Genomic DNA, 14,604 nt, shown 5'->3' with positions numbered 1-14,604 from the left:
ACTGTATTAGCATATTTTGTAGGCCAGACTTTTTTGTAGTTCACAAGTGCTCACCATGTATTCTACACTTTTTAGTAGTTTTTTTTTACTAAAGATATTTAAATTAACACTTGTCAGTGCTCCAAAACTGTGTACTGACATCTGTGTACCAGTCATAGGTGACATTATTATTAAGTGATCAACATGTAATCTTTTTTTTAATTTATTTTTTAATTATTGTTTACACCAGGCTATGAATTACGAAGGGTTTACGTGGTGGCCAATCCAAAAATATAAAGGAGTTGTTACATTAACATTTGATTACATGTGGAATGGGGATTCTTTTTGACTGAGGGAAAGTCAAAGCATTTAAAAAAAAAATAATAAAACATTTGCAACACAAATACAGGGCCCAGGCCAGTAAAAACAATATTCCAGCACCACATTAACAAGCCTCCAATCATGTTTCATTTTATTGTTACACGTTACATTAACATGCACTCGTTTGAAATCAGCCAAAGTCCGCATTTTTACACGGGGGGCAATTTATTTTGCTGCAAAAAATTGCAGATTTCCATGCAAAATAATGCGGGGCTTGCATGATTTTTGTTGCTAAAAGTCACAAATATCTTAACAGTAAGTTGAAAAATGTTGTGTTTACTTTACACTAGGCAGCCATTTCCCCTGTTGCCATGGTAATGTTATGAAATGACGCAATTGCACAACAAGAAAAACACATTCCTTTTTTCATTAAACCGCAGTTGTTCCAAGTGCCTGCAATTTCATCGCATAGATATCCCAGATATTCTATTGAATTTTTAAAGAAAATGTGCCGCATAATCAAGGATTTTTGCAACAAATCTTGCGCATGTGCAGGACGGATCGTGCAGTGTCGTGAAGCCTCGTAAAACACAATTAGCATCTGCGCATGCGTGAACATCTTGCGCATGCGCAGAATGGATCGTGTAGGCAGGACAGATCGTGTACCGACAGTAGGCTATAGGGGTGTGCTGATGGACAGTATTGTACCATTGTCCATCGTGATGGTTGGCTGGCATCTCGATGGAGAGGCACCATCATGATGCCACTCCCGCCCCACAACTCAGACAGACGCTAATGCTAGTGGATGGGAAATTGCGTTGTGCGCCCCTTAAATGGAAACTACTTCTCCCACTTACATGCAACTATTTGTAATGATACAGTCTCTCTCTCTCCCTGTCAGTAGAGTAGCTCTCTCTATCTGGCCTAGTATCAGCATGCGCTAAGGTCATGCTCTGCATATTGGCTTGGACACAGCAGTCTTCAGCGAGAGAGACAAGGCGTTAACGTAGAAACCTATCACACTTTACTTTTTCCCCTCATTGGACTAATTTTGTAGATACTACTGTGTGCAACTGTGCGTCCATCAATAAGCAAGTCTGATGGCGATAGTATGTGGTATTTATGAATCTATGTTAGCAACAGGAGGCTAATTCACAAGGTTGCTATTTTGTGTGTGAGCTAATACTGCGCATCTGTTCATGTGCGCTGCAAGAGTTATGTTTCTGTTTGTTGAATAGGTTATTCAGTGCAAATATAAATAGAGAATGTAGTTTATTCCCAGTAATGATGGTATATTAGGTTAGGACTGTCGCTCTGGTAAACGTTCCACTGTACTGTCGCTGCGCAGAGCACGGAGCTCTGATTGAGTCTAGACGGCACCGTAGTTAAGTGAAAGTAGGTCAAGTTGTAAATACACTGCCCCTACCAGCGAAAATGTAATACTATCTATTTACAGAGGGCATTTACGTTTATGTCTGATCAGCTGCAAATTTAGAGGCTGTCGCCCAACCCTAGCTGTACATCTCTTTTTCTTTACTTTGCCCTCAACAGTTGCTACTGCTGACTCTGCGGCAGGCCTTCTAGCGTTAAAAGCCACTCCACCCGCCACTGTGGCTGGTATACAAGGCAAAGTCACTCACCACTTTGATAAAGTGCCATTGGCTGGTGGCGGGTGCAAATTTCCCACCCTAGGTCTGGTATATTGCAGTTGTCCCCGAGTGATATAATTCCTGCCGTTTTGGAATGTATTATTGATATAGGTAGTAAATGCATCAGGTTTCCCTACACTGCGTGATTACAGGCCAAAATTAAAATCCAATTTGCAGCAATGTCCGGTTTCCCGAATGGAATAGCCTCTCTCTGTGTCTCTCTCTCACTCTCTCTCTTTCTGTTCATTGTCTCTCTGTCTCTCCCTCTCTTGTGTTTATTTGTGTGTAGATCTCTCTCCCTGTCGGTCCTGCTCTCTGTATCCAGGGAGGACTGTACAGTGCACACTCCCTGGGAACCAGTCTCGACAGGCGCAGACTGGGGGTCCGGAGCGTCGGCGTCGGCGGCTGGGGGTCAGTGGCGGCCGCAGTCAGCGGGCTGGGGGCCCGCGTTGCCGCAGGCAGCAGTCGGCGGCTGGGGCTCCGCGGCGGCTTGCGGCAGCTGGTGCACTGATTCCGGGGCTGCTTGGGCCCGTCTTGACTTCTTGGGGGAGCTGGCCAGCTGCGACTCATGGGGGGATTCGTCCGTGGCGACCGGCAGCACCCGCTGGGAGTTTGTGGGCGACAGGCAGCGGCGGCTGGGAGTCCGTCCGGGGGGTGCTGTGTGCCGCCTGTGCCGCCTGCTCCTCCGACTCCAGGAGGGGACCAAACTCTGCGTCCACCTCCTCCCACCGTACCAACGTGAGGTGCCAGGTTTCTGTAGGATCCCTCTCATACATACGGCGGAAAGCTGTGCCAACGGGTCGACCGGGTGGAGGAGCGGCTCGAAAACGTACTCTGCTGGGTCCATTCTTTGGTTAGATCCTTCTGTTGTGGGAGCGGAAGGAGGACCCAAACGCAGAGTAGCGGGTAAGAAGGCAAAAAGGGTTTATTGGATGAAACCAACGCTGCAAGAGAGTCCAAAAACACAGGGAGCCAGAGGAGAACAAAAAACCAAAGCACAAAGGCTGGAACATTCACAGGGGACGGCAAACTGGCAAAAACATCACGAGGAGACTTACGGGAGCTGGCACAAAGAAGAGGTGTAGACAGGCAGTGGAACAATAAGGATCTAACAAGAGACAAAGGGAACACAGGGGTAAAGTACATGAGGTAATGAGGTAACGGGGAACAGGTGAGACATCAGGTGAATCCCATTAGGGCGGGGCAGGACAATCAGAAAGGCAAAAGTGCAAAACAAGACAGAACCGGAAACCAGACTATCAACATAAAACCGAGCAAACACTTACCAGGGAACACAAGACAGGACCAGCGACACAAGACAAGGGAGAAAACCAAGACAAAAACACAGGGAGTCCAAAGAACAGGAATTTTCAGACTAATGTTATACAAAGGAATTAAGACTAAACTCTGATCAACATCACACAATAGTAATGCAAAAACAAACAATCCAGTTTCTTGTGTTCTTTCAGTTATATTACAGTTTAGGCTTTACTACTGGCTCTAACATGAAATTAGCCAAATCCCCAGGAACCTACTTTTAGCAGCAGTGACAAATATTCAGGTAAAGTGAAATAAAAAATCTGACGAAGATACAGCTATCAGTCTTAAAAGTAACGAGTGTGTCGCACAACCATGATTCATTGAAGGGAGCAGATCGCTTCCAACGGCTTACAGCTGTGCATCCAAGGACAGCATCGAACTGCCCAGAGACTGCAGAGAACCGAGGCTGAGATCCGTATCCGAGGACCCACGGAACAGCCGTAACAGCCGCACTTAGTGAGAGACTGTTGAAGCCTCCAACGTCAAACCGCTTCTCGTTCACTGCTGATTGGAGTCGGACGCTGTGGAGTTGCAGAAGACCCATCACAGTTACTCTCCTCAAAGAGAACCCCCTGCCCACCCACCGCTCCAGACTCTGGAAGGGCTGGAGAACAAACAATTTCATTACTTGTTTGACCCAACACACACACTTTTTATTAAAAACTTTAAAATCTGTTTAACCTTGTTCCTCTGTGGTCTCAGTCGAGTCAGTGACACAGTCCCACCCACGCTGGCCTTTCCAATTGTGGCAGAGATTTTGCCATCGCTCAGATTAGCTCAGGTGTACTCGGGTCCCCACCAATTGCAGCCACACTTGGGCGGTGGGAGTACAGTTTCCTCTTTGCCTCCACCTTGAATGAATGAATGAATGAGATCTTATATTTCACACTTTCATTTCACAAATGAGCACATTAAATAAAGTAAAAACCTCTTCAAATACACAAGCAACAAATTAATTAAATGTTGGTAAAGGAGTAAAAAGATGTAGTATACTTAACTTCAGATCGGACCACTTTTTCTAGAGTTTTGCCACTGTCCGCTCTTTCCCACTGGCAAAGTTGACGGCAGCAGCAACATGTTGCCTCTCGCATTTCTTTTTTTTTTTGGGTGATCCCGCTGCTGTGGCCACTAAATGTATTCTTGTTGGGGCCTCCAACTCCCCTACAAGTATTTCAATCTTAGAGTTTTAGCTCTTTTTCCACCTGTCACCCTTATTCACCTTTACTAAAAAAAAATTGCATGCCAGGGTCGTTAATACATTGCTCAGCATTCATAGGTGCTTTGCATTGACTATTTGTGGTTAAAAATACAGGGCGGGATGAGGGGCTGATCCACGTACGCACACTTGTAGGTAATCTGTGATTTATAAAGGGAACATTGCTTACAGGTGTGATCACACACGATTTTATAAATCTGGATTATTTTGGCGTAAAACATTTTTGGCTTTTGCACATACATACACACGGATTCTAAACACAGTTTTACAAATGAGACCTTCCAGAACTGGAGGTGAATGGTGTGGACGAGGGTCACATCGATTTAGCTTGTCCGCAGCAGAGAGGAGAACACATTTAAAGTTTGAATCAAACAACGCCATAGCTCACGGAGATCGTGGAATAATCTGGTTGGTTGGGAACGCCCAGAGTCAGCTGATTAGAGAGAGAAGTATAGAAGTCTTCCTGAATGAATTTAAGCTAAGCTTAATTGTTATAACATAACTGTGTATTTCTGCTTAATGGTGAAATAATAGGAATTGTAAGATAAAAAACAGTTTTATAACTTGACTTACTGTAACTTACGCTGCTGCACATTTAAGAAAACATATCTAGTGAAACAAAAAGGATTATCAATGCAATGGTCTAGCTGACAGGCATTGACAAATCTGAAATGACTCATACCAGTCCTCTGTGATTGCTTCCTCCAATAATCTGTCCGTCACTATCAAATTGCACTGATGTGATGTGATAAAAGCAGGGAGCCAATGTCTCTCTAGATGTCTGCTTTTCAAATTCAAAAAAAGACATGCTGAGTGGCTCTCTGTGGCTCAAAGCATATGGGCCTGCCAACAGAGGATGAGAGAGAGAAAGAGAGAGAGAGAGTTTTTATATGCAGGGAGAAGAGGAGGATAGACAGACAAAAATGAAGAGACTATGAGGGTTGCCAAAATGAAGAAAGAGATACATTAAGGGTGGACGTGGAGGAGAGAGAGAAGGCATAAGAAATCAAGACATAGTGAAAATGACAGATGATGGGAAAAGAAAAGAAAGACTGGTAACAGAGGGACAAAATGGGCCTGTACTTAGCTAAAGATAAATAAACACAACGTTACAGTGATATGAACAGAGAGGAACAATTTACAAATACAGAAAGCAATGACGAAAGAAAAGTAAGAAAATCTGTACACTAGAGGAGGAATTAAATAGGAGAGAGGATGTAAAGATGTGTAATAGGAAGAACGATGGACAGGTAGAGGTAGGATAGAAAGAAGAGAGGATGAGACAGTGAGAAGTGACACACCTGACATTTACCTTCCATATTCTTCAGTAAACAAGAACAGGAGGGATGAACAGATGAGAGAAAAAGAGGGAAAGGGGTGAATGAATACGTGCCTGTTACTGTGCAGCTGTACAAATATTGAATTAATGCCGGACCTCAGAATGCATTCACTCCTGTCCCCCACCGGAGGAGAGATCTGATGCTGTCTCCTCTGAAACCCACTTTTATATAAGAGGAAGCACACTTAATGGCTGAGAGTGCTGAGAATGCTTTAAATCTGTCGTATGTTTAACTTCTTGGTACGCTCACATTTAAAATAATCTTTATTTTTTAACTGAAAATCAATCCTTGGTTAATCCTAAACTTCTTGGTGGTGGTGGAAGCTGGGGTGTGTTTGGGGCAAAATAGCACATGAAGAAAACTTTATTGGTGTTGGTTATCATTCTGCAGAGGAGGGTTATGCGTAATTGAATGGTGCAACACAACCAATCATAGCTACCTCCATTTTGGATTTCACAAAAGTTTAGCTTTCTATGGAAGTGCCAGTTTTTGATTTTTTCATCTTTAAAACCATTTCTTTGCTGTCATAAATGCTGGTGCGAAGGAGTCCTTGAGGGTTCAAACTTAGCGCAATTGTTGTTCATCAACACCGTGTCCAGATAATGACGTCGATATAAAATGATTTCCAAAAAACCTTGTATTACTTTTTTACTGTATGTCGAATTCCAACATCTTCAAAATTCAATTTCTATAATAATTAGAAAATTAACTTTATTCGATACCTGTTTCTGTCTTACGAACAAACTCTCGCAAGATTGTGAAAACCCAGATAAGCTAATGTCAACTAACTTTTGCAAACACCCTAAAAAAAGTATTTTTCATGAGGTAAATGTTCTTAACTATGTACAAATCATACAGATATAACTTTTCATCCATCCACATGACGTTCACTACACTTTCACTTGTTGGTCCATGCCCATTTAGGAGACAGGTTTAGTTGTAGTGAATCTTTGGCTCTAGCCTACAGCTGGTTAGCATAGCCTAGCATAAAGACTATGAAGAAGGGGAAAGAGCAGACTTGGCTCTCTCCAGAACGTCTAGAGCTAGTTGTGTTGAGATTTATCGGACAGATCCAATAGTGGTTTTCTCATCTAACTCTCAGGGTAAAGGTTAGGCAACTACACATGGTTAAAGGTAGGGTTTGTAATGTTAAAAAGCTAGCAAGATTGGAAAGTAGCACACTCCCACACACGTGTGCATGCGCACAGCTGCGTCACTGCTTCAGAGCATAGCACAGGAAGGACTGCAATTTCCTTTGTCTCATTCACCAGTAATCAGACACCTAATATTATAATATTGAATGTTTAAAACAAACATGACTACTGTTTGCAATGCAGCAGCCACGTGCAATAAAGGGTTCATATTTTGAACATATAATCACCTTTTCTGGAATTTGAGGTGTTATTTTGTGTCTCTGGTGGTCTTCTGAGCTGCACAGCTTTCTACGGAACTAACCGAGACAAGGTGGCTAACCATAGCATTCTAGCATGCTAGCTCGTTCTCAATGGCAAAGCACTGGTACAACACACACTAGTTCACCATGACCTACAAAAGAACTACTTCAAGTAGCAAGTGCCCCTCGTTTAGAAGAAGTCTCCCAGATAATCCTGCCTTGTACTGACCAAAGTTGGAGAAAGAGTTATCTAGCTGATGTGTGATCTTACCTAGCTACTGCGCGTGTGCGACTCCCAACAAAGATAGTAACGAAGTGAAACGTCTCATTATGCAGCCAAAACAAGTGAAATGTCTCACTCTGTAGCTAAAACAGAGACCTAAACAGGATATGCATCAATGTGCAGTACAACACATATGGTGTTGAAAATGAAACCATGTAAACCTATTCTGGTACAACCTCAAAATACAATTATGAACCTGAAAATGAGCATAATATTGGCGCTTTAAGCTCATACCCAGTAGGGCTGGGTACGCGTAGCTGGGGCAAGTAGGCGTTTCATTGGTTCTTTTCAAGCAGACCACATGGTGATTGGTGGGCATTTTTACAGGATTACAGCTACAGATTTTTCACTCGTTATTCGGAGACCATGAAATATTTATTGTTGTGGGGGTGTAGAGTTTATTTTAAACAACATATAAACAGTATATATTGTAAAGAGTTAACAAACCATGCCTTATATGTTACAGCAATGTTGAAATTTTATAAAAAGGTGTTAATTGCAGGTCTGTGGCAATTCACCAACGTCTGTCAACTGTCAAAAAAGACAGACGCACTTTACGTCAACCTGGATGTTGGGCTTGCTTCATTGTCCCATCCTTGGGACATGTGGGACATTCATGCAGTGAAGGGACGTTTTTCTTTTCTGCCTTGTTTAATGTATGACAGGTACAGAAAAGTTAAGGGTTGTTTGGAGTGAGCAGACATACAACATACTAAGATCCAATCCATGGAGAGCCATATAGCAGCAGTCATTCACTGTGAAACTACCTTTAAAGAGCTATACCAATAAACCTGAACGTGGCTAACCCCCTTCTGGAGAGTCATAAAACATGACCTCAAAGGAAAAGGAAGTACACTGTAAACAGAAACAGTGCTGACTTCCTCGCTTGGTTTGAACTATAAAATAAAAATCATCACAATAATGAAAGGCTGCATGATAGTGTGAACATGGTACTGTCTAAGGTTTAGACTGATGGATTTGAACCATTCAAAATCCAGATATAACAAATACTGTGTGCACTATACGTTTGTGTGGCTGCATGTTTATAGATGACTTTACATTCTTTCATGTTTTGTGTATGAATCTTTGTGCGTTTGTGAAATGAAGGTGCGTAATTCTGTATTTTTGTGTGTTTCTCATAGGCTGTCTGTGTGTGTGCACGTGTATCTGTGTGTGTTAATGTATTGTTTACCCTCCTAGGAGAGGTGACTAGTCACTGATTCAGCAGAAATGCCCAGCGTGGGATGAACTCTCTCAGCAGTCATACAGGAAAACACACGCATACGCACACACACACACACACACGCGCACACACGCACACACACACACACACGCACACACACAAAGAGATAGAACCCAAAATGCCATTCTACCACCCTCTTCACAAACACACACACCTTCACACACACACAACCCCTGTCACACTTCCTCAGACAGAGACCAACCCTCACCTTCCTGCCTTCAGTCTTTATGTCTTTGCGCTCTCTCTCTCTCTCTCTCTCTCTCTCTCTCTCTCTCTCTCTCTCTCTCTCTCTCTCTCTCTCTCTCTCTCTCTCTCTCTCTCTCTCTCTCTCTCTCTCTCTCTCTCTCTCTCTCTGTTAAACCAAAAGACCAGACTAGCCTGAGGCTGACATGGATCTCTCACTGTGTGTGAAGGCAGTTTTATCTTCCTCCCTGAATGTTTGTTTTACGTCTTTTCCATGGTGAATGTGTGTGTTTGAATGTGTATTCCTTCAGTACATAGACAATACTCCATTTATGATCATCTAAATGTGTACTGTATTTGTTTTGCACTCTGAAACTGTGTCTTCTCTATGACTGATATCTGTTTATAAAATATAATTGACGGGTAACATGATGCTTTCATGTCGGAGGACACATTAAAAAGACCGGGTAGCATAGATGTTCACACACACAATTACATATACATATATGCGTATACATATGAGGCTAACTTCCATCTTGAGTTGAGAGGCAACTTCACCTAAATATTTTAGGGAGTCCTGATGATGCAGTGTAATTAAATAGTTGGTGACTATTTGTAGTAGAAGTGCTGTCCAACAAATGTACATGCCCTTAAATATGTGTGCAAGCCCAATGCTTATCTGTGCGCGGTGTGTGTGTGTGTCCCCTACACCCACTGTTTTCTAATGTGAACAGTCATGTTACTGACCTGCAGCGACATCGTAAAGCTGAACAGGCTTCATGTGTGCATTTACTATTATGTAGTCCAGTGTGTAGACTGCCTCTTGATGAATCTGTAAATAATCAAATTAGTCCTAGTTTGGTAGGCCGTTAGGGGAACAACATAGAATGCTGTAATGTAATGACATCAAAGAGTTTGACAAAATAATCTGCAGAGTTTTTAAAATCCCCAATGCATCTTAAAGTGCCCATGTTCTGGTCATTTTCAGGTTCATAATTGAAATTCATAATTATCAAAAAACACCATATTTTTGGGTGTACTAAACATTGCTGCAGCTCCTCTTTTTACCATGTGGGTTGAGATCTCTGTTTTAGCTACAGAGTGAGACATCTGACTTCTGTTCCATCTTTGTATGGAGTCGCACATGCGCAGTAGCTAGGTCAGTTGCAGAGTATGACAGCGTGCCACGCTAGCAGCTAGCTGAGCATTCTAACATGTGTTACATAGTGACACACATTCGTCACGGAAGTGAATCCTGGACTACAATAGAGCTGTTTGGACCAGTTTGTGAACAGTGTTTTCTGTTGGAGATGGTCAAGTGTATTTGGGGTGGACATTGGGCTTCTTCACTTCGTAAACCTATAACATGCACAAAAAAGATATGAGCACTTTGAACATATGTGCTCTAAATCAGAGCACATATTAATGAACATTAGGTCATCAACCTCTAGCTCGAAATCATTTTTAATCTCTGAAGAAGTGTTTATTTAGATTAGTAACCGTATTAAGGAACATCTTCTTAAAGGACTTATTTGATTGTTTCACTTACCCGCTTCCTTGTGGACAGTTCAATGAAAAAATCCATATCACTCAAATATCTGTGCACTAAATATAAAACGAGAATAAGGACGTGATTATCTTAGCTTAGATTATTCACTAGAAACAAGCTAAAGCTCTGGAAGCCCTAGAACATGGCCATGGGAACATATTTTGATTTCTGGGGTGCTGCCAAATTTTGTCATTTGTTGGTGAATTTAAAAAAACAAACATTTTAACACCACTATATGTTGTGTTAAAATGCGTTCTAACTTGCGTTACTGAGATTGTAACAGGTATAATATTACTGACATTTTATTAATAACGTGTTATATTACTGCGTTACAGAAAAAGGAATACATTACGGTTCCTGCACTGATTTTGTGAGGTTCAGAAGTCAAACACTACTTCACTACCAGTAAAACGAGTGTTGGGTCTAAGTGGAGATCAAACATTTCGTAGGATCCTGTGTGCAAAGAGCAGAGATGTTTGCTAAATTGGTCTGATAAAAAAAATATAAGAGTTTGACATAATGCCAAAGACTGTCACTCCTTTTGACAAAGTCATTTCTTTCCATCTAGAAATCATTCAGGGCCACAGGTGCCATTTTTCAATATACAGTATATTATTTTCCAAAACTACCTTGCACCAGTTCTCTTCAGCATGGATTAAAATAGTATTACCTTACTTCTTAGCTGCAAACTGTTCTTCCCAATATTTTAGTCTATATATATTTTTTTCATCCCAACTCTGAATCCTTGTGCTTTGCTGTCATCTTTCTCACCTCTCTTTGTGTCTGTTTCGCCACCTGCTTTTCTCTTTTGTCTCACTGCCACAGGTGGCCAAACAGCTGGGCAGAAAAAAACAAACTGCTCTGACTCAGACGAGCACCTGGACAAGTTGAGACCAACCACAGCAAAAACAAGAACAAAGGACCGACTAAGGGTGACAACTGTTCTGTAGCTGTGCAGGAAAACCGCTATTTGTTTTAGAATCCTAAAACAACAGCATAATAATATTAATAATAATACGCAGATAGGGTTTATTCTACTGTTACCATTCATCAAGGCTACAGCCCAACAGCTAGCTGGTTCACAGCTGTTATATGGGCTACATATCCTCCTCTTTCCCGCGGTGACGTTGGAGACCGAGCCAGTGGCTGCTGCTTTCACTAGCATCAGACCTGATGGATGTTTTTTTTTCTTCTTTCGGAAAAGCAAGATCTCTTTAGGACACTCCTCCTTATGTCTCTCCAAACCATCCAGGGAAAGATAACACACAGTGACGCTCTGAGCAGTGTGAACAGTATTCAGTTGTTTTATAAAGTACCACTTAGAAGGAAAAAAGCAATGCCGTACAGTATTGCCTGCAGCTGGTTGATGTGTTTGTAGCCGCTATTTCCAGGTTGGACAGAAACTGCAGGTCCAGGGGTCTCATTTATAAAACTTGATAAGTGTATCCACCCCATTATCATCATGTTATTACAATATTAATATAACTATATTTATATTACCACTAGCCAGATATACATATGGTTATCATCATACCCATTCTTAATTATTACATTGGTAATCGCATGTTGTTAAATCTGTTACCTTCTTATCACCTTACTACCCCAGTATTACATCTTATTATTGTGACGTATTACTCAGTTATTACTTTGGTAATTACAATGTATTACCTATATATCACTCTTTACTATCACACTGTTAACCCACTATTACATCTTATTACCGTGGTGAATGTAAAGTGCTACCCAGCCTCTCATCCCGCCCTGTACACGCCCATTTGGAACCATTAAAGGGGATCTTGTGAATGCTGATAAACATATTAATGATCATGGCAAATCATGACGACTGGCGGAGAAAAAGTAAAAAACCTTCGGGAATGGCTGCAAATTGAATTATAATTCCGTGCTGTTCTCGCACAGTGTAGGTACACCAGACTACACAGGCATTACGGCGCTGGGACAGCTTCGATATATACCAGACCTACAGGTGTATATGTTAAGATTTAACCTGAACTATATTATATCATTGAGTTTGTGAAAAGTGCTATATAAGTTAGATGTATTATTATTATAATTACCATTGAGTTAGTGATTATATTATTTATACAAAACACTTAGCTGTAAACAGCTGGTTGCCCCCAGAGTGGCGAGGACATTGGACCAGGATGGCACAGTTCTGGTGCGTTGCCCTCTCTACTGGACTCAACGCAGTACAAGTGCAGCTTAAGGGAATTTCAATCAGCATTTTAGCCGGTCATTGTCATGGTCCCTGAAGTCTCTTTCTTTCCTGATTTTTCCATTCCTGTAGAGCCAGCAGTACCATCATGCAGCATTACGCATGAAGGGGTCACCGCAGTATTTTGGTTACAAAAAGTTGTGATTGTTAACACCTCGCCTAACTATATCCCCCACCCAGAGATACAATTTCAAGACAAAAGGGTAAAAAGCAAATACACGTTTTCTCATGCAGGTTTTGTCTCCAACAGTATTAAAGTTGGGACCGATTACGAGGACATAAAGTGTAACGATCGCGCAAGAGTTTAACGCCTGTGTTTTCAGACATTTGATAATAAATGCACAGAATTAAAAACAAACATTTGGTTATTTACACTGTGTTCTAATGCCAGGGTATTTGATGCTATCCTGTATGCCATACAGTCGGGCCATCTCTTCTCCTGCGCTCCGTAGCCGACACTGTGACAGTGAGACAGCACAGATTAAATATTGAGAACAAATTTGATTCAAGATTTGAGTTGGATCACTCAGTACAAGCCCAAATAACACTGCTGGATTTATCTTCATAATAACATGGATCATAAGAAGGGATAAAACATCTGTGATGCATCGATAATTGAAAATATTACAAGTAATCGTTATTCCCCCATTTATTTCCTGCAGTCCAAGTCGGACCGAGTCGAGCCAAGTCAGCATGTGAATGGAAAAGGTTCTAGACACAACATGGACCATTTTGCTGAAGATGGATTAACACCTGCTGATAAAAGGCAAGATATGCTGCTGATGGCTTTACATTACATGCTGCAGCTTGTGTGTGTGTCTGTGTGTGTGCGTTTCCTTGCTGTTTGGAGGTAAACAGGACCATCTGTGTGTTTTCCAGCAGCATGTAGAAACTTAAAAAAACTAATATATTTCAATAATGGAAATGAAAATTAAATGTTTAAGTCCAAAAATGCTTTATATTTTCTGCCTTTTTAATTGTAAACAACCAATCAGATGGCCTAGTATGAGGGTACTTTGGGGTTTAGGACATTTATAATAGCCAGTTTGAGGATTCTGTGGTAAAACACTTCCTTGGTAAACTAAAAACTTGTCATTTCAATGGATTTGCTCCTTCCTCTATGCTATTAATGAAAACCGCTGATGATTAAATGATTAAGTTAAGAAATAAGTAGTGCCCACTCAAAGACAGTATTGGCCCTCAATGAAAACAAAAACCACAATCTCCACTGAACGTCAGTCCATGTTTTTGAAATATAAAGCTTAAAAACGTTTTAAAATAGATAAAAAGTCCCGGCCTAACTCTGGTTTTGGAAAATGTATACAGGAAATATTGATAACCACTAGCAAACTGAATATTGTGGCAACTCTAGCTTCACGTAAGCTTAATGCAGCAAAAGAATGGAGCAGAACTGAATTCTGTATTTAATGTGAGTTGGTCATATCTGGGTAATACCCTTACATAACAAGGTTTATATCCAAATGTGCATCACATTTTTTTACCCCAAAAATAACAATTAGCTTTTTTCATATGTATTTGTCTGAAGCATGTGTAGCTAATTGGTGTAGATAGATCAAGAAAATTAGTCGCTGCAGCTACGGACACATTTTGAGAAATATGAGAAATAACTACAAGTTCATGTTTCACATACTTTATACAGAAAATGTGAAAGGCAACAATACAATTCATTTTTGATTTGATTCGTTGATGTCCAATTATTACTGGATGATGTGGATGTGGAGCATTACAAAAGGACAGAGTGCATTAAATTCACTTAAGCTGGAATGCGCTTTATCATCTTTTCACATTTCAAAAACAACACAGAAATGAAAAGTTATTTACTAACCATGCTATTGATGAGATTCTATTAAGAACCACTAATCATCGAGCTTCAA

General features: G+C 41.1%; 1 long non-coding RNA gene across 1 annotated transcript in view; it reads left to right on the top strand.

Moving 5' to 3' along the window:
- Positions 1-14,604, top strand: part of LOC117948523 — a 112,526-nt gene that overhangs the window by 21,353 nt on the left and 76,569 nt on the right. The gene's annotated exons all lie outside the window — the stretch shown is intronic.

Source organism: Etheostoma cragini, chromosome 8, assembly GCF_013103735.1.
Source record: "Etheostoma cragini isolate CJK2018 chromosome 8, CSU_Ecrag_1.0, whole genome shotgun sequence".
Taxonomy (NCBI): Eukaryota; Metazoa; Chordata; class Actinopteri; order Perciformes; family Percidae; genus Etheostoma; species Etheostoma cragini.
This window is presented reverse-complemented; position numbering and strand designations above follow the sequence as displayed.